Source organism: Chinchilla lanigera, unplaced genomic scaffold (assembly GCF_000276665.1).
Source record: "Chinchilla lanigera isolate Chin_1 unplaced genomic scaffold, ChiLan1.0 scaffold00033, whole genome shotgun sequence".
NCBI classification, from domain to species: Eukaryota; Metazoa; Chordata; class Mammalia; order Rodentia; family Chinchillidae; genus Chinchilla; species Chinchilla lanigera.
Window position 1 is genome coordinate 6,922,730 of NW_004955434.1, and position 18,460 is coordinate 6,941,189.

At 38.8% G+C, this 18,460-nt stretch overlaps 1 long non-coding RNA gene across 2 annotated transcripts in view; it reads right to left on the reverse strand.

The window, feature by feature from the left end:
* Positions 1-475: 475 nt before the first annotated feature.
* The window catches only part of LOC102018430, an 89,814-nt gene continuing 71,829 nt past the window's right edge, over positions 476-18,460 (reverse strand). For both annotated transcript variants that reach the window (XR_261615.2, XR_001234808.1), the window contains exons 2-5: positions 12,250-12,426; positions 3,487-3,645; positions 1,550-1,780; positions 476-819 (exon numbers count right to left, since the gene is read on the reverse strand). This is a non-coding gene — a long non-coding RNA (uncharacterized LOC102018430). The remainder of the gene's footprint in view (positions 820-1,549; positions 1,781-3,486; positions 3,646-12,249; positions 12,427-18,460) is intronic.

Genomic DNA, 18,460 nt, shown 5'->3' on the forward strand with positions numbered 1-18,460 from the left:
TTATGAGTATGGACTCCAGTTGCACCTATTTTCCTATGAAAGCCTCAAGTTTATCTTTCTTTATAGCTAATATTCCATTATGTAAAAATATCACATCTTTTTTATCCGTTCCTCAGTTCATGGGCATTTGGATTGCTTCCATGATTTAGCTATTACAAATTGAGCAGCTATAAACATGGATGCACATATATCACTGTGGTGTGATATTTGTAGTTCTTCTGGAAAAATGCCCAAAAGGGAAATAGCTGGGTTGAATGGGACCTCTAGTCCTAGTTTACTGAGAAATCTCCTGACTAATCTCCACAGTGGTTGCACCAGTCTACACTCCCACCAACAGTGGAAAAGGGTTCCTTTTTCCCCACAGCCTTTCCAGCACTTGTTATTAGTTGATTTCTTGATGATAGCCATTCTCTCTCCGTGGTGAGATGAAATCTCAGTGTTGTTTTAACTTACATTTTTCAAATGACTAATGATGTTGAACATGTTTTCATGTATTTATTTGCCATTTGTAACCCACCTGTCTTTCCAAAAATTATTCACAGAGTCAACAGTTAAAGAAGCCACATCCAGAATTATTTTTACACACTCTAGCAAGTTTGTCTTTTTAAAAAATTACAGCTATTAGTGTCATCTCTCTTAACAGTATCTTCCAAAGTGGCCCAAACAATAGATCTTGGGTACTCCTCTTAACTTCTTCCTTTTCTTTTTTGTAATTTATCCTGTTTGTTCAAGGATGAAAGAGGATTTTCTGTCTTCATCTGTGACTCTGACCAGAACTTCATTAGATGGAGTTTACATGAAAACTTAGAAATTCTTATTCTGCAGGAAAAATAATACTTTTGAGGACACGTTACTGGAATAAGAATGAATAGTAAATTATATTTCACCAAACACCAGTGGAATTAACAACAGTTGCTCAGAGAATTATGCAGAAAAAGCTCTGGAGGCTGAGTAGGAACTCAGTAAGTAAAAGTATCAAGATAGTGATCAGCCTGGGGCACTACTGTATTGGAAGGTAGGCCCTAATGGAGGGAAGGTAGGTCCTTGGGTGCATGCCTTGACATTCTGCTTCACAACAGGCCAAAAGGCAAGAGAGCCAACAAACCATGGATGAAACCTCTGAAAGCATAAGCCAAAATGAACTTATCCCCCTATAAATTGATTCTCTCAAGGTATTTTGTCACAGTGATGGAAAGCTGATTAGCACGTTCATCGATTTCCGTAGCATTCCCAATATTTATTGTGCCATTCCCTGTAGTGAGCTTTGCATATTTTCTCTCACTTAATCCCCACAACTATCCTATGAAGTAGTTACCTCTATTGTATCATGAGGGAACTGAGGCAGTTAAGTGAAGAAACTGAAGAAACTTGACCTCAAACTACACAACTAATGGGTGATGGATCTAGGAGCCCAACCTAGGTGGTCTGTCTCCAAAACTCAACTCTTAAATCTGTCACATTATTCTTTATTTAACATTTACAAAGTTTCACTTTAGATTTACTCTGGGTCAAACACAGGTAAAAATCTAAATTCACTGTAATTACTTACCTTGCTAAGTACTTGTGAGCACTGAAACTTGCTGGGTGACACTTGGAGTGCTTTATAACAATTAATTAGTGGCATAATTTCTATAGAACAGTTCAGGATATAAAATGTGTTCAGAAATCAGGAATTTGTTTCTCTGGAAATGTCACTGAGTTCTGCAGTTTCATGATTTCTACTTCTCTTTTCATGAAGATTATTTTCCAATTTGCTGACCTTTTCTGATAACACCAAGTTCTGTTGAGATACAATACATGTGACTGAAATGACTATGTTGCTTTCAAAAACCTTTTGGTTCTTCAGTTACTATAGGGCCAAAGATACTAGGGAGAATCTATGGTTTTTCCACCTGAGGAATGTTTGTTGTAGATTCAGTAAGGCAGTTTTAGGGATGGTGCTGATTATTTTGCTGCTTGAATGTATGCCATTGGTAACTCATATAATTTCAAATGTTGTGATCACTACATAAAAATCTGTAGGGAAACTGCAGTGATAGATTCACTAGAAATTATATACAATATCTAATTTAATAACATACAATAGTATTTTATGGAACTGAGCTTGTCTTGCTTAACTATTTGCTATCAGACTTCAAATCTCCAAGTGACCAAATTTCTGGAAAAACCTCTTGAATGGGTAATGAATGTCCTTGACTCTACATAAGTGGACAGGATGTGGCCTAGTTTTTCATTAAATGTGCCCTATGTCACCTTCACCCCCAGCCTCACATCCCCATTGGAAGCTCACATCCAGTCCTTCCAGGGGGATATTCTTCCTTAAGCTTGGGATATCTACATGATTCATTCTCTTTTCTCCATTGTAGTGTTGCTTTGTTTTCTTTGTCACTGTACTTTCTTCCTGTAATTATAATATTTGCTATTTATTACCTTCATCATAACCTTCAAAGCCACTCTGCCTTCTCCATGTACTACTCCTATTCTTATCTTTTCACTTTCTCTTCTCTCTTCTCTCTTTTCTCTTCTACTACTTTCCTGCTCCTTGCTGTGGGCTGAGCAGAGTACATTTAAGTGGTAGTTTCAACTTGGCACTGTGGAGTGGGTCCTGTCCTCACCCCTAACAAGTTTAGCTGTGAACACTCTTGAAATTGCCTAGCAAGTAGGGTATGGATATATATGTGTATCTACCAGTGTACACATTTTTCTAGGGAGGGGGCTACATCAAATCATATGGATTGCTTGCCCCCAAACAGTTCACAGTTACCCACGCCTTGACCCCTCTTGGAAGAGGATGAAAAGGTAAAATGTTTAACTTCTCAATTCATTTTCTTTTGAACAAGAAGAAGGAAGACAGCTCTTTTTGAATAAGAAGCAAAGCCATAATAGGAAAAACCATTTACTCTTCCTTTTCTCCTATTATTCCTGTCTGGAATGTGAATGTAAAGTGCAACATTACACAACCTTCTTGAGGGCCAGAAGGTGGTGCCTGCAGGAGAGAGCTGAGGAGCAGTAAACTGGGAAGAGCTTTAATCTCTGGGGCCACCATCCCAGCTCATGACCCTTTAACTTCAGACATGTTTCTACATATTATAAAAGACACACAATTTTTAAAGTTAAAAATATAAACATGAATTCTTAAATTTTCTTCCTGCTCCCTAATATGCTTTGCACATCTTAGGTGCTAGCATCTTATTCCAGACATCTTTGCCAAATAACTAATCCATCGTCATTAGTAGAAATCCACAGAGTTAAATAGCACCAATACAAAGGGAGGGAAATCCCTGAAAAGTATGCTATTAAATAAAGTAGTGTGACCCCATTTTTGGTTTATGTATGAATGACTAAAAAGACATACAGAAAGATAATGGTGGCACCCATTAAACTCCTGTGTGTTCATAGCTCTCTGTATCAATCACACATTAATTTTCCATTAAAATACACAAAAGTATTATTTTGTACCTAAACAAAATAAGCAGGTTCTCCCACCTTCTGAAATGAACTTTTTCTTTCATGTTCTCCTTGTGGTGCTGAATGTCTCTTTGCCCTGAACAAACATGCTCCATGTTGGGACTTCGCCTGATAGCAGCCAGGTAGGTGTGGTGGTGAGGACAGGTGAAAATGGCTCACTTCCGTCACCTCAGGCTGCTGTGGGAGAGAAGAGGCTTGGGGGAGGAGGAAATGAATTCCCTGGAGGACATTGCCCTTGGCAACTATTCCCATCCTCACTTACGTCAGTGGACTGCTACCATGACTCATTGCTCTTGTCACAAACTGCCCTAATTATCACACCTGGCACAGAAGAAACAGGCTGCTAGCCCTGGAACATCATGTAGCCCAGGGACAGGCAAGAGCGAGCTCTGGAAGATTAAGGGTACCAACAGCAAAAAGGGCTAAGTCAACAGCAAAGACTGGAACCCAATCAATCATCCACCACCTCCACTGCTACCATCTTGGCTGCCATGTATGGTCTTTCCTAAGGCTAAGCTTGGCCCTGGGTGTTGCCCACATAGTCTCTCATCTTTACAAAACCCTGCCCAGTAGAAGTTGTCACTCCCACTTTATAGCTGCAGAAACTAAGGCTCACAGGATCACATCATCTTCCAAGACTAGCAAAAAGAGATTCAGGAGTTGACCCCAGCTCTGTCGAGCTTCCAGATCTAGGATTTTCCCCAACTTCAGTTAACTTTAGTCAACATGTTTGTCTGATGTGTTACAGAGATGTCTATGTAACATTTTCCCATAATCTATGTCCTTAGCTACTACAGTAGCCTCAGAAAATCCATTTCAGCACCATATTCCTCTCCCCTTTGCTGTAAAAGATGCTTCTTGAAAGAGCCTGTTCTCTCAGCAGCTGGTGATATTTGATTTGATTAATACCGTGGGACCTATCACCAGACTTAAAGATGATGCCTAATTAATTGCTTAAAATAAAGAGCTGGCACTTTCTGTATTTGGTTCACACTTTAAGCCTCAACAGTATTTTCATTTCAGCAATAATATTTTCATGATTAGCAAATAGTCAATACTCTGGAGTGGACATAAGCTGTGTATGGGACTTCCCAAAGCAGATGTCCTTGATACACCTATCAAAAGAAGAAGTCTGATTTTCCTTTTCACTAACAAGAGCCATGGGCAAGACTTTCTTTGAGTTTTCAATAAAAAAATCATGCTTGGATCAAAAAACACTCACCAATAGACAGAAGTAGGAAGCTAGATTTTCTCACATGGAAAAGAGAGTAAGAGATGAAGGAACAGGGAAGGGAAGGTGTTAAAAAAAGAATTAAGATGTGTCATGGACCAACACCCCATAAAGAATGTGACCATTATGTATTGGAAATATGTATAATAAAAAAATAAAACCTGAAGAAAGTAGCACATTGAGCACACACCTATGCCATATGCCACACATTTCCAAGGTCCTCTGGAGGCAAGAAGAAGAAGAAGGAGGAGGAGGAGAAAAGAAAGAGAATTACTGAACAGTCACAGAAGACATCTCAGTTTTTAATCCATTTTTCTCTTATTTTATCATTTATTATATATTTATGTATTTACTTAGGTACAGGATCTAGATGCATAGGGAAAGGCATTCTACACTAGATAGCTAAACTTGCAAAAGGCATTTGTGAAGGCCTCCCAAGACATTTTCATGCAAGCAGAACCTCAATGAAATATATGGTTTGGATGATACTATAATTGAGTATGTGATATTAAATGACTTCTATAATGTGACTGTAGCTTAAAATGAAAAAGCCAAAGAGTCACAAAAATGTTCTATGCAATATTTTAAAACATTAATTTTGATATTGATACAGGAAAGCAAGATTAGATTTTTTTGGTAGCCAAAGTGTAAGGAATAAATCAGCATATTGGATGACTAATTTCTGGGCAGACTGGAAAATGGACTGAATCCTATCATCATGACATTCAATAAGGAAAGATGCAAAACCACCACCAATATAAGTACTCTATGGGGATGACGTGGTTTCTGGCATCAAGTGTAGGAGAGACATGAAGACTGCAATCAGCCCAAGACACCAGTGCAATCTGGGGCCTGAGTCACTGATGCATCTGTTTGACTGCACTTGTAAAGTACAGTCAGGTTGGTGAGAGTATGGCTCTAAGTTTTCTGAGTTAGGTCACTCTTACATAATACATTCAGTGCAGCTTTAGGTAGTTTGATCATACATGATATTATCATATTCCAGACACTTTTGAGAATGGGCTGTTACCAGACAATGGGTCTTTTTTCCATGTTCTTGGTGGCCTGGACAAAGATTGAGCAAGACACAAAGGAAAAGCAGCAAGGGTATATTTTTATTAAAGGGGGAAAGGAAGTACTCTCTGCAGGGAGAGAGGGGGCAAGTGAAAAGGCTCACAGAGGGGCCAGGGATAAGGGGGAGGGGTCATTAATATCCAAAATACCTGGATTGACCTTTCCTTCATGCAAATAAGGCATTGGCACAGGTATCAAAAACTGATTTGGCTTCACTCCAGATGTAATGAAGAACCAGGAACAGTATCTTTTCATGGGTTGTGCTCACAAGTAATGAAGGATTGAAAAGAGCATCTTCTGATTGGCTCAGCACCAAATTCAAATGAAGGACTGAAAATATCACATTCTGAATGGCTCCACGTACAGTGCTTGGGAACTGTGGAGGCATTTTAAGTCCTGTATTCTATGCATGTCCTCCCTTCTCAGGAATCTTCTTGCTCAACCTGTTAACCATAGGTTTTTATGACCTTTAACACCTTTTTCCTAGTTAGTTGTCTGGTTTTCCTTGACCTAATCTCCTTCCTCAGGGCTTCTAGTGATAATTGAACTTGGGAAAAAGGGAAAAACTAAGACTCCTGTGTAAATGGGAACTGTGTTACATAGTTGTAAAAAATATACACAAATGAGAATATCCAGAGGAGACACCAAGGAAAGGCAGAACCTCAAAGACAATGATATGTCAATGGAGAAACAAGTTTTCAGTATGGAGAAGTGCAACTCAAGGTGTACATATTTGAAAGCTTCTTTTAAAAGAAATCTGAATGTAGCATATGGGAGAGAAAAGAGACTTGTTCTTAAGGTACATGATAAGGTACCCAGACTTAGAGAGAATGGCTTTTTCTCATGGGAACTACAATCCACAAGGAGGGAAATAAAAAGATGACCACCTAGATATTTTAATGTGATTTATTTCTCCCAAGTCCAATGTAATAATGATTCCTTCCTGTAATTATCCCAAGTGTTGCCAGGATGGACATCATAAAAGATTTTTTTTTAAAACCCTACTTGGGTACATCCATCAGTACCTGTTCACTTGCCTACTTAGTTCTTCACACATTGCCAATAAAATAGGAATAATTCATTCTTAAAGAAACCTAGCCATTGTTACTTTAAAATGTTATTTTGTTTAAATATATAGTGGTTTTTCTCTCCTTTTTCAGGGCCCAGAAGTTGAGTTTTATGGAAGTCAGACATACATAATTCTGTGATTTATTGGACTTCCTCTACAGTTTTATGTATGCTTATTGTGGTGATTAAGCTAGATTGTCAATTTGATTGGTTCAAGAGCTGCCTAGATTAGTAAAGCTATGTCTGGACGGCTTGTAGAGCTGTGCATCTGGTATTATATCTGGTCCCTTATCCTTTCCTTCTTAGAGTCAGTGTAATGTTCTATCTGTGTTGGTGTTTACAAGGGAGAATTATGAAAAAGATTTCCAACTCCAAATACTATTCTATTTTTGGTAAATAATTACCAGCTAGAATCAGTAAGTATATTGGTCAGCTTTCCTATCTCTGAGACACAATATTGGCATGAAAATTTCAAGCACTGTTATCCTACTCTGTTTCCCTGCTTCCATGAACTGTCACACTCAGCCCCCATGCTGTTTCTGTCTTAAAGTCAGCTGACCATACACCAAACCCTCTAAAACCATGAGCTAAATTGAACTCTACCCTTAAAATTTTCATTGCCAATGTTGTCTTTCAGTGATAGGAAAGCTGACCAATATACTTATGGATCCAAGCTGGTAATTATTTACCAAAAATAGAATAGTATTTGGAGTTGAAAATCTTTTTCATAATTCTCCCTTGTAAACACCAACCCAGATACAACATTACACTGAGTCTAAGATACTTGTAGAGTACCAAGACAGGATAGTGAGAGCTGTAGTAAAAAAACACCAAAAGCTTTGATAGTATTGCTTTCTGTTTTAAATTTTTAGCCAGCAGATGAGAACAGCAGGTTCTCAGATAACAAACAGAATTTAACTTTTCAAATAAGCCATATAGTTTTTCCTGACTGAAACTTGGAGGGACTAAAGTTTTCCAGTAATATTATCATGACTAACAACAAAATTGAGATTGTATAAAATAAATAACCATTATCTCCAAATGCTGCCACAGTAACATATGCTGAGATGTTAAAATGTAAAATATAGATATATTAGAATTGATAAACTCTGGAAACTTTTTTGTTTTGCATACCTTCCTGTTGTTCTAGGCTAGCCCATTTACCTGATGGCCCAGTGCTGCTTTCTCAGTGGGATGTGGAAACTTCCACTGGCTCTTCTATTTCAGTGAGTCTCTTCCAGGCCACCACTGGGTTGTCCTTTTTTTTTTAATTTTATGACCAGCCTTGTGTACTTTGAAAAGATTCCTTATCTTTTCATTTCAGCTAGTTTTCCATTTTATAGCCATCAACTGAGAGAAAACAAAGCAAAACTGAAAAGTGCAATCAAGATTTTGTATCTTCAAAGAAGACACGCTTCTCAGGAAGAAGCATACAGCTTTATAGCCAAGAGGCAATTCTTAACTCTGGCTGGGAAGTAAGATAATTTGTGGAGACTTCTAAATATAGATTCCCAGTGGGCTATCACAAGACCCACTGACACTGACTCTCAGATTAAAAGGTGAGTTATATTAAAAGGCAGTTATATTTTTTAGAGCTCCGCAGATTAATGAGAGACACCATCTAAATTTCAAAGTACCAGAAAGAAAAGGATAAAAGATATTTTCCAGTTCATCTAAAGACAACTCTGTTGGCAGATACTAGTACAGATTTGAAATTAAGAGGCCCAATTCTAAGTGTGCCTCATAAAGCTGTTCACAGGTATAAACCACAATCTTATTCAAACCACTATATTCATTACATCCTGCACTCAACGTGAATTGCTAAGTAGTATGAGTCGGCATGGGCAGATACAGGCAGAAAACAGGGATAAGATTTCTCAAGTCACAAAGGCTGTTTAGTCTGAGACCGCAAAGAAGGTGACCCTTTTCTGCATTCACCAGCAATAACTTTGATGTGCTGTTTCAGGGGCAAGGTAATCTGAAGCATAATGAAGAGATCATGCATTAATATTCTATGAATGGGGCTATTCTATAGCCTTTGCTCAGAGAGCTACTGGTATCCACTAATAATGAGGGCTTATATTCAGAAAATACACAAGCCCTTGCATAAATAGTTCTGAAGCTGGTATTTAGGGCTGCAGAGTGTGCCAATGCTCTCCCCTAATCATTTCCATTTTTAGCAAAGTTTCTTCTGAATTTAAGATCCCTCATCTTACCTAAGTGAAAGTGAATGACTAATGATTCTACAGTTGCCTCTGTGGCTTTTTAATTGTGCCAGAAAATTCTGAATGCAGTTTCCACACAGAGCCTCAATCACTTCCTGCTCACTCATGGATCCAGGCACCTCTAATTCATAAGATTGGTTATCTTTCTTTTTTTTTTTTTCCAGTACCGGGAATCGAACTCATGACCTTGTGCTTGCCAGGCAGGCTCTGTGCCACTGAGCTAAATCCCCAGCCCCGAACATTGGTTATCTTTTATCAGAATCTTTTGCTTGTGGGCCTAAAACAGAGAGTGAGAACAGGAATACCAAAATCACATACACTGCAAAAACAGTTCTGATAGCTGCAGTATTTATGCTGTCCTTTTCCTCTTGCTATCTGGTGCTGAACACATACCATGTGCCAGGCCCTTTACAAACATAATCTCATTTAATCTTTGCCACACTCTAGGCAGTAGGCATTGTTAGCTACCCTCATTTCACACAGTGAGAAAACCATGTAGGTAAAGCAACATTGCTGAGGTCACACAACAACTCAGGACTGATAGCAGAAATTAGTCTCAGATCTGACTTCAAAGGTCTCCTAAAGACTAGTATTTAAAAGCCTGTAAGGTGGGCTAGAGGGATAAATACATGGATAGATAAAATTAACATAATAAAATATATATTATAGACACTAGCTGGGTAGTCATTAGCTAGGTTTTCAGTGAATAATTATTTAAAATGTTTTGTATGTCTAAAATTTTGAAATAAGTTGGAGAAAAAGAAGAAAAGAAGTGAAATAATCAAAGACTATTCATTTAAACATCTGTTCAAGCATCTGTCTTATGCTTCCCTAATTACATGCTTTAGAATTTTAAGTTCAATTTCCCTTGACAGATATGTATTAAGGCTGTCTTATGTCCCAGGTACCAAAATAGCTGCAATCCAGGATGGTAAATTCAGGGTAGGTGCTATGGATGCAGAAGATGGAACACTTTTTAGAGTCACAGCACAGCAGCTGACGTCAACTTAACCAAACACCTGTGATACAAACCTGATTGGATAGAGTTAAAATGAAGTGTGAAGGTCTGAAACAAGAAGGTGAGTAAGATAATAATAACAGAGAGCTGGAAAGACATCTGGGAGAAGGTCAAATTTGCATTGTGCTTTAGAAAATAGGAACAGTGTAAAAAAAGACAGGGAAGGGAGCAGTATATAAAGTAGAAGAGTTTAAGCAAAGGTGTAGAGGTCAGGAAGTGCAAAGTGTGCACAAGAAAAAGGAAAATGCTTTTGGGAGAAAAAGGAAAAGCATGGCATTATCCACAAAGACTGTGAGACCACTAGTCACATAGGCAATGCTTCAGAACTGTTAGGACTCTCACATTTCCCTCTGCTGATCTTAACTTTATTAGTAGTAAAATGTGCATCATATTTAATCTAACAGATATTGTTTCAAGGATTAAATAAAGTGATGAAAGCTTCTAGGATAGAGCCTACACAAAGCCAGCACTTAATAAGCAGATGAGCTATATCCAGGATCCCAGGAGGTTGCACACAACAATCTAGCTATGCAGCCATTGTCAAGATCTGGGTTAGGATTTATAAAATGCTCCTAAATTCCAGTAAAGAAGAGCTGAATGGTTTTGTCACATATATCTAATATTTTTCTAATTTTATTGATTGAATGATTTTATTTTTGAGTTCACATTTCAGTATATAGGGTAAGTTGCACAAGAAACATAACTTTATTTTTCCATGAGGATTTATCTATTTGGAGGCCTACCTTCACTGTAATAACCATAATTTCACTCAATTCTCCATCCTTACCCTTTTCACTGGGTCCCCAGGGATTCACATTGTAGCAGGGGAATGGACACAGGGATATTTTGTACTTTCTGTGATGCTGTATTTACCCCAACCTTGACTGAGATGTTCTTGCTTTTAGCAGATCTTTGCTGTTGAGCTGTTCCTTAGCCTAACACTCTTTCAGGTGTGGCACACTCTTTCAGCTGCTGGCACAGGAGACTTTATTAGATTGTTTTTAGGTCACAGGGTCAGCAGGACAGTGAAGATTCCCTTGTTACTGTCCTGGTGGCAATTTGGAGCTCAGAAGACTCATTCTAACATTTGCGTGCTGAGCCCATGTCTACTCAACTCCTTGAAGCTGGTTCAGACTAATGGCCTGTGTTCTACACACTCTCAGCCACTTCTCTTCTAGGGTTCTGCATCCTTTTGGGGCACTTCCATTGCTGTCATCCACTACTCTCCTCTCTGGGCAGTGTGTCTGTCTGAGAAGAGAAGGCTCACTCCTGTCTGAGAGTACTCTCTGCTTGCCCTTGACCCTTCTGCCTCCTGTCACCTCATCCTCACCTGCTCTGCAGCATCTACCAATTGTCTTTCCTCCCATTGATCCAGCCCTCTCCTCAAACTCAAAATTCTCCTGCCTTACATGCACTAAAAGCTTTGCTCCAATTCATCTTATAGTTTCTAAAATAAGCCTAAGTTTAAGTGCCTGACTCAGACTCTCAGTGTCTTTCAAAATCAAAAGCCTTTACTTCCTGATCTCTGTTTTAACTCCTTTTTCGCTGATACAATAAATGAGGCCTGAATGGGGTTGTGGAGAGGAGCAAAGGCAACAGGAGCTAGCTCCCAAAGGGAAAAAGCTAATTAACATACTTAAAATATTATTCTGTAACAGCATTCTCCCCAACCCTTTAAATTCAGGCCATCCCTTGAGCAAGGAGGGAAAATTCAGTCAGTATCCTCCTTTCTCGATGGCTTCTCCTTACTCTTGTGTCTTAGAATTTCAGTTTTAGATGACCTGTTCTAGACCGGGCTGTAGGTGAAACCCCAAACTAGCCCCAGTGTCTGAAGATGATGAGTCTTACCCCCTGAATGTTACTGCTGACTCTCTAGAGGTTCCACAAGAAATTCAGCAGAAGGATCCCCAAGCTACTAATCACCAAAGTGTGTGATGTCTTAGAAATATAACAACTTACATGAGTTATACAGTTAGTGTATTTTTGGCATAGTCATTGAAAACCTATCCCACATGGGCGGGGGGTATAGCTCAGTGGCACAAATGCCTGCCTGGCAAGAAAAAAGGTCCTGAGTTCAATTACTGGTAACAAAAAAAGAAAACATACCACACAAGATCAAAAAATTGGGACTATGTGTTTGACAAGCTTCACGTGCTCATACTCACAACAGAGAATTCAACAGCATTTTCCTTATCATGACCCAGTTGTACATGTATTGCTTGTGTCTTGGCCCCTCCATCGAGTTGAATATCCTTCTCATTTCCTAGGTCAGGCCTTTAGCTAGATGCTGTAGTCATTTCTTTGGTTCCAGTTACCCTCTCTGGTTCATATGATAGTCTTTTCTATGAAAGAGAAATAACTTGGTTTAAAATAAAATCAAAGCCAATGATGCAGATGTTTGAAAAAATACTATCTTGATTCTTTTCTACACTAATTTCCTCCTCCCAGTGAGATGTGAAGGAGTTTCTTTTCTAAAAATAACTCTCTATATTAAAAGACCCTGGGCAGAGGTTTCCTGGTTGATATAGAATCAGGTAAATTTCAAGAACATTCACCTTTGCTAGGTCACATGTTCCTTATACATGTCCATGATGCTGTACATTGATCCTTATATGATGGGTACATTATAGAGCTGAATTTTTGCATTACTGTGCAAGATTTTTTTTCATGCTGTCATTTGTAATATGTTTTGTGAGACCCTTTGGGATTAAAGTTTTGGTTACAAATTGTTATTTAACTTGGAAGCTTGTTTTTCCTTGCAAATTCAAAATATATGACCTTGATACCGAGTCCAGGTATAACATACTCATTGGAAACCATACTTACATTTTCTTGTAAAGTGCTTTTGAATTAATAAAATAGCATAATTGTGTAATAGTAAAAAAAAATAAAAGATCTTCAGTTCAAGTCAGTAAATATGCATAGGACCTATTCCCACCCTAAGCCCATACAAGTAAGGGTTAAACATGTCTCTCTCCATTAATCAGAAAGAAACTTTCCTTGTCACAAATTAAAGCCCTCCCTTATAAATTATGGGCTTACTAGCAAACTTGCTTATAATGATTGTCTTTTGAATGGTCATTTGGAACAACAAATCATTTCCATCTGATAACAAGGCTGCCCACATTGATTCAAAATGGCAGTGGGATAATAATATTTCTATGGAAAAAGTGGAGAGGTGGGTCATTAGAGTGGGGCTGGACCCACATTTCAAAGATCTGAAGGAAAATATTTAGCAATGTGCACACCTTTACCACTTTACATATTACACAACATCCAGAAAATATATGGACCCCAGATGTGCTGAGGTTTTGCTCATTTTCACCCATCCAATGAATGTGAATTATTTACTTGAATTTTTGTTATAGTAAAAAATAAAATAAAATAAAATAAAATAGCAACAAAATACATAAGATCATTCAGGGAATATGTGTGTGTCTAAACCTCCTCTATTCCTCTTTCCCACCAGTGAAGAGGGAGTTCCTTTTACTCCAAGAATAAAAATTTAGGCCATAAAATCATAATGCTAGTATACAAAGGATATATTGATTAGGCTTGGGATTCAGAAAATAGTAAACCACTAAGAGGTCAAGCGGTGATAATTTCAAACCATAGCTAGGAATATATTTATTTAATTTGGTTTTTTATCAGTCACCACCCCTGTCTTTTTCATCCTGTATAAAATGCACAGAAATTTCTCTCCCAACATTTGCCTTCAAAATAAAGCACAAGCTTAGCAAAAAAACGATCCCTTACCTTCTCAAATATTTTCTAAGAAGCATGTACAGGTATTTTGAACTCAAGGCAACACTCAGACCAGTTAAATATTTATCAACTCATTTGAAGACTTCAATAAAGCAAGGTGAGTCCATATACTTTCCCCAGTCTGCCTGACTTCAAGTAATGTGAGGCAAGAATCATTCACATGTAGAGTTAAACAACGAAATTTTCTAAGTATGTACATGCTGTGAGAATCAATAACCTCTTCTCAAACCAGCAAATTGGTTTCAGTTATTCGGTTCACTGGTTCCATCCAACAGCTGCAAATAAGAGGCTACCTCCTGAGTGAAAGGGAAGGTGGAGATGAATTCTTGAAAAATGTGTTCTCATCAGAATTCTGTTCTTCTTACTGCATAGATGGTATTTGAAAAACTATTTGAAGAGAATGCTGAACTTAATTTCAGGCAATCTTCATTGCCAGAATTTTAATAATAAAATTTTTCATAGTATTGTATGCTAGCTCATTTCATGAAAATAACTCATGGAAATGTAATTGTTTATTTAACTTGATATTTTCTGGATTTTAGATTTGTCTTAACATTGCAGCCCAACTCTTCTTTCTAGAATAAAACTCCTATTCTCTAGAAAGGTTTAGCTGATATAACTTGCCCTTCTACAGAGCTATGATGTGTGAATATGTGCCATAATATCTGGTTTTGAAAGCAGACAGCCTGTGTCATTCACTCTCAGGCAGGCAACCAGTGTTTCTCCTTTTGTTCTTCTTTCCTTTTCATTCCTTGAGAACATCGACCCTCTCTCCAGTGATGAATGTCTGCCATCACCTTCACAAATTGCCTCTACTCCCCTGCTCTCATGTGGTTTCTGAACCCATTTTGTACCTTTGGAATCTCCTTTCATGTTCATGGTTTTGTCATGAAGTATTTAAAAGACATTCTTGCTCAAAGTGTGACCACTTCTATGGTCTGGGTGATAGAAAGGCCTTCCTCCAACAGGGTAGGTTGTGCCTTCTATTTAAACACTTTCAGTACACTTAATACACTTTCAAAGGAATACCCTGGAAAGGAAGGGAAACCTATCCCATCCAGGAGAATCACCTGGCTTATGGGCAACTAATACTTTGAGTGGTCCCTGAGGCTTCCCTCAACTCCCCTTCTCTGGCACACACTAACTACCAGCACTGAAGACTTTCAAGATGCTGCTGAGTGCATCTTTCTTCCATAGTGTTCTGAGAGTTACCATCAGTTAAAGGCCTGTTTCTTTCTATATGCCTTGAATCCTGTCAAGGCTCATAGGGGCTTAGTAGACCTCAGGGGTCACAACCACCACTTTAGGGACACAATAGATTTAATAAGGCTGTATGGAATGGCCTAGAGTAATATTACTGCTAATTCTATTTCGTTCACTGATAAATTTATATTTCTTTTTTGAAAAGAGATTTTAAGATTATTAATAACATTGTTCATGAAGAGTATGGTATCTCACAGAAACTATGAGCTATAAGCAACTTAATTATGCAGTAATCTTTGAAAAGAATAAGTTGACAGATTCAGAAGCCCTAGGGACTACTCTCACTGGGGTTCGCATATAGGCCCTCCCTGTGCAGGCCCTATGCTGAGTGAGTGAGTGTTCCAAGAGCTGCTGGTCCCGTGGATTGAGTCTATGCTTTACTCTCACTTCCATGGTTCCCAGCTGAAACTCACAAAGAGAGCCAGGTATTTCCCATCTACTTCCTGGGGGCAGAGCAGGTGACCCAGGACCCCTGCACGATTACAATCTGAGTCTCTGCCCTCCCTGCAACACACCAGACAGGAATTTCTCACTTAGAAGCCCCGGGGACTGCTCTCACTGGGGTTCATGTGTTGGCCATCCCTGTGCATGCCCTGTGCCGAGTGAGTGAGTGCTCCAAGAGCTGCTGGTCCCACGGTTTGAGTCTGTGCTTTACTTGTGCCCAGACCCCCTGGGGGATTGCAGGCACCAGCAGTCTGTGACTGCCGTTGGTCCAGCCCGCATCTGGTTCCTGTATGTGTCCTGAACTGACTGCAGACACAGAATCAGGTGGTTCACAATCTGTCGAACCTGCAGTTTGTGTCTGGGTTTTGCCTGTACCCTAAACTGACTGGGGACATAGGTCCACTGGACCAGGATTGTCATACCAGTGCAACCCGAGTCTGGGCTGTGCACTTATCCTGAACTGCAAGGGGATGCTGGATCAGACAGTAGGCCATCAGCTGACACCAATGCCCGCATCTGAGACCTGGGATAACTAGATACAAATCAAAAATCAAATTCTGGTTTTTCTGCTGGAAAACCCCAGACTAAGCAGAGCTTCTCAGCAGACACTGAGGGGCAAACCTGACCAACCAGGAAAACTAGGGCCTTTGCTGTGCAGCCACTCAAGAGGGAAACTGAGCTTTCTGCATCTGGTATCAAACATGACAAAACAAACCACTGAAACACATTCCCAGAACTCCACTCTAGGGGCTGGGGATTTAGCTCAGCGGCAAAAGCGCCTGCCTGGCAAGCGCAAGGTCGTGAGTTCAGTTCCCGGTACCGGAGAAAAACCAAAAAAAAAAAAAAAAAAAAAGAACTCCACTCCACTCAGAACAAGTCCAGGAGACATCGACATAGGAGAACTTGGTAAACACATCCCTGAAACAGCTGAAATGATTGCAATACAAGTAAAGAAACAACTCCACAAGGCCATAGAAGAGATGAGATCAGAAATAATCTCTCAGGCAAAAAATGAAATGACAATAATAATGAAAGAACTGCTCAAAAAGTCTGAAGAAGAAACATAAGAAAATAGAAGAACCAAGGCAATGGACAGAAGCATTAAATGAAAAGTATAGAAAGGACTTACAACGCATGAATCAGATTCAAAAAGACTTCCAGGAAAACACAGCTTCCATTTAAAGCTGCCAAAACCACTTGAATGGAGCTGAAGATAGCAGAATCTAAGACTTTGAAGACAGCATGGAAGCTAGTGACCGTGAAAGAAAGGATCTCATAAAATCAATAAGGATCCAAGAAAAGTCAATTCAACAGCTGCAAGACAAAGCAAAGAGGAATAATGTATGACTAATAGGAGTCAATGAAACAGCAGGAGGCAACACAACTGACCTAAAAAGAATATTTGCAGAAGTAATAGCAGAAAATTTCCCAAGTATGGAAACAGAACCTGGTATACAGGTAAATGAGGTATATGGAATTCCAACCAACCACAACCAAAATAAAACTACACCCAGACATGTAATAGTCACGTTGCCAGATCTCCAGCAAAAGAACAGAATATTAAAAACTGCTAAAGAAAAGAAACAGATTACCTATAAAGGAAAGCCCATCAGAATCACGGCAGACTTCTCAGCACAAATCATCCAATTGAGAAGAGCTTGGAGCAAAGTATTACAGGTCCTGAGACAAAACAGCTTCCAACCAAGACTGATGTACCCTGCCGAACTATTCCTCAAATTCAACAGAGAAATAAAATATTTCCATGACAAAGAACAATTGAAGACCTTCATGAGTGCCAAGCCAGCATTACAAAGAGTATTGAAAGATATTCTAGACAGAAAAATCTGACTGGAATTTCAAGAACAACAGTAGAAAGGAAATGTCAAGAAGAGCAAGCAAGTAAACAGGTAGAAAAAATAGGACACTAACAGAAATAAATAACATGACAATGATAAATCAACACATATCAGTTATAATTATAAATATAAATGGCCTCAACTCTCCAGTCAAAAGAAACAGACTGGCAGAGTGGATGAAAAAATAAAATCCAATGATATGCTGTATATAGGAAACACATTTTACTCAAAAGGAAGTCCATAGACTAAAAGTCAAAGGATGGAAAACAATCCTCCGTGCAACAGGAACCCAGAAAAAAGCAGGTGTAGCTATTCTGTTTGCAGAAAATGTAAACTTCATACCCACAACAATCAAAAGAGATAAAGAAGGGCACTACATCCTTGTCAGGGCAAAACTGCAAGAGGATGAGATAACAATCATAAACATGTATGCACCAAATATTGGAGCTCCAAATTACATAAGACAAATCTTAACAGGCATGAAAACCCATATAATTAATAGCACTATTGTAACAGGGGCCCTCAACACCCCATTGCCACAAAGAGATAGGTCAACTGGACAAAAAATCAGCAAGGAAATAAGAGATCTGAACGAAAGCTATGAACAAATGGACTTAGTAGATGTCTACAGAGTGTTCCACCCCACAACATCAGAATATACATTTTTCTCAGCAGCACAACTGTCTTTCTCTAAAATAGACCACATCCTAGCCCATAGAGCATACCTTCCAAAATGCAAAAGAATTGAAATTATCCCATGTATATTATCGGACCACAGGGCAATGAAATTGGAAATTAATGACAAAAGGAACTCCAAAAACTCCATAAACACTTGGAAATTAAGCAACCTCCTGAACAACCAATGGGTCACAGAAGAAATTCAAGAGGAAATGAAAAAATACCTCCAAACAAATGAAAATGTAAATACAACTAACCAGAATCTATGGGATGCAATGAAAGCAGTCCTCAGAGGGAAATTTATAGCAGTGAATTCACACATAAGGAAAACAGAAAGAGAACAAATAAATAGCCTAATGCTGCATCTTAA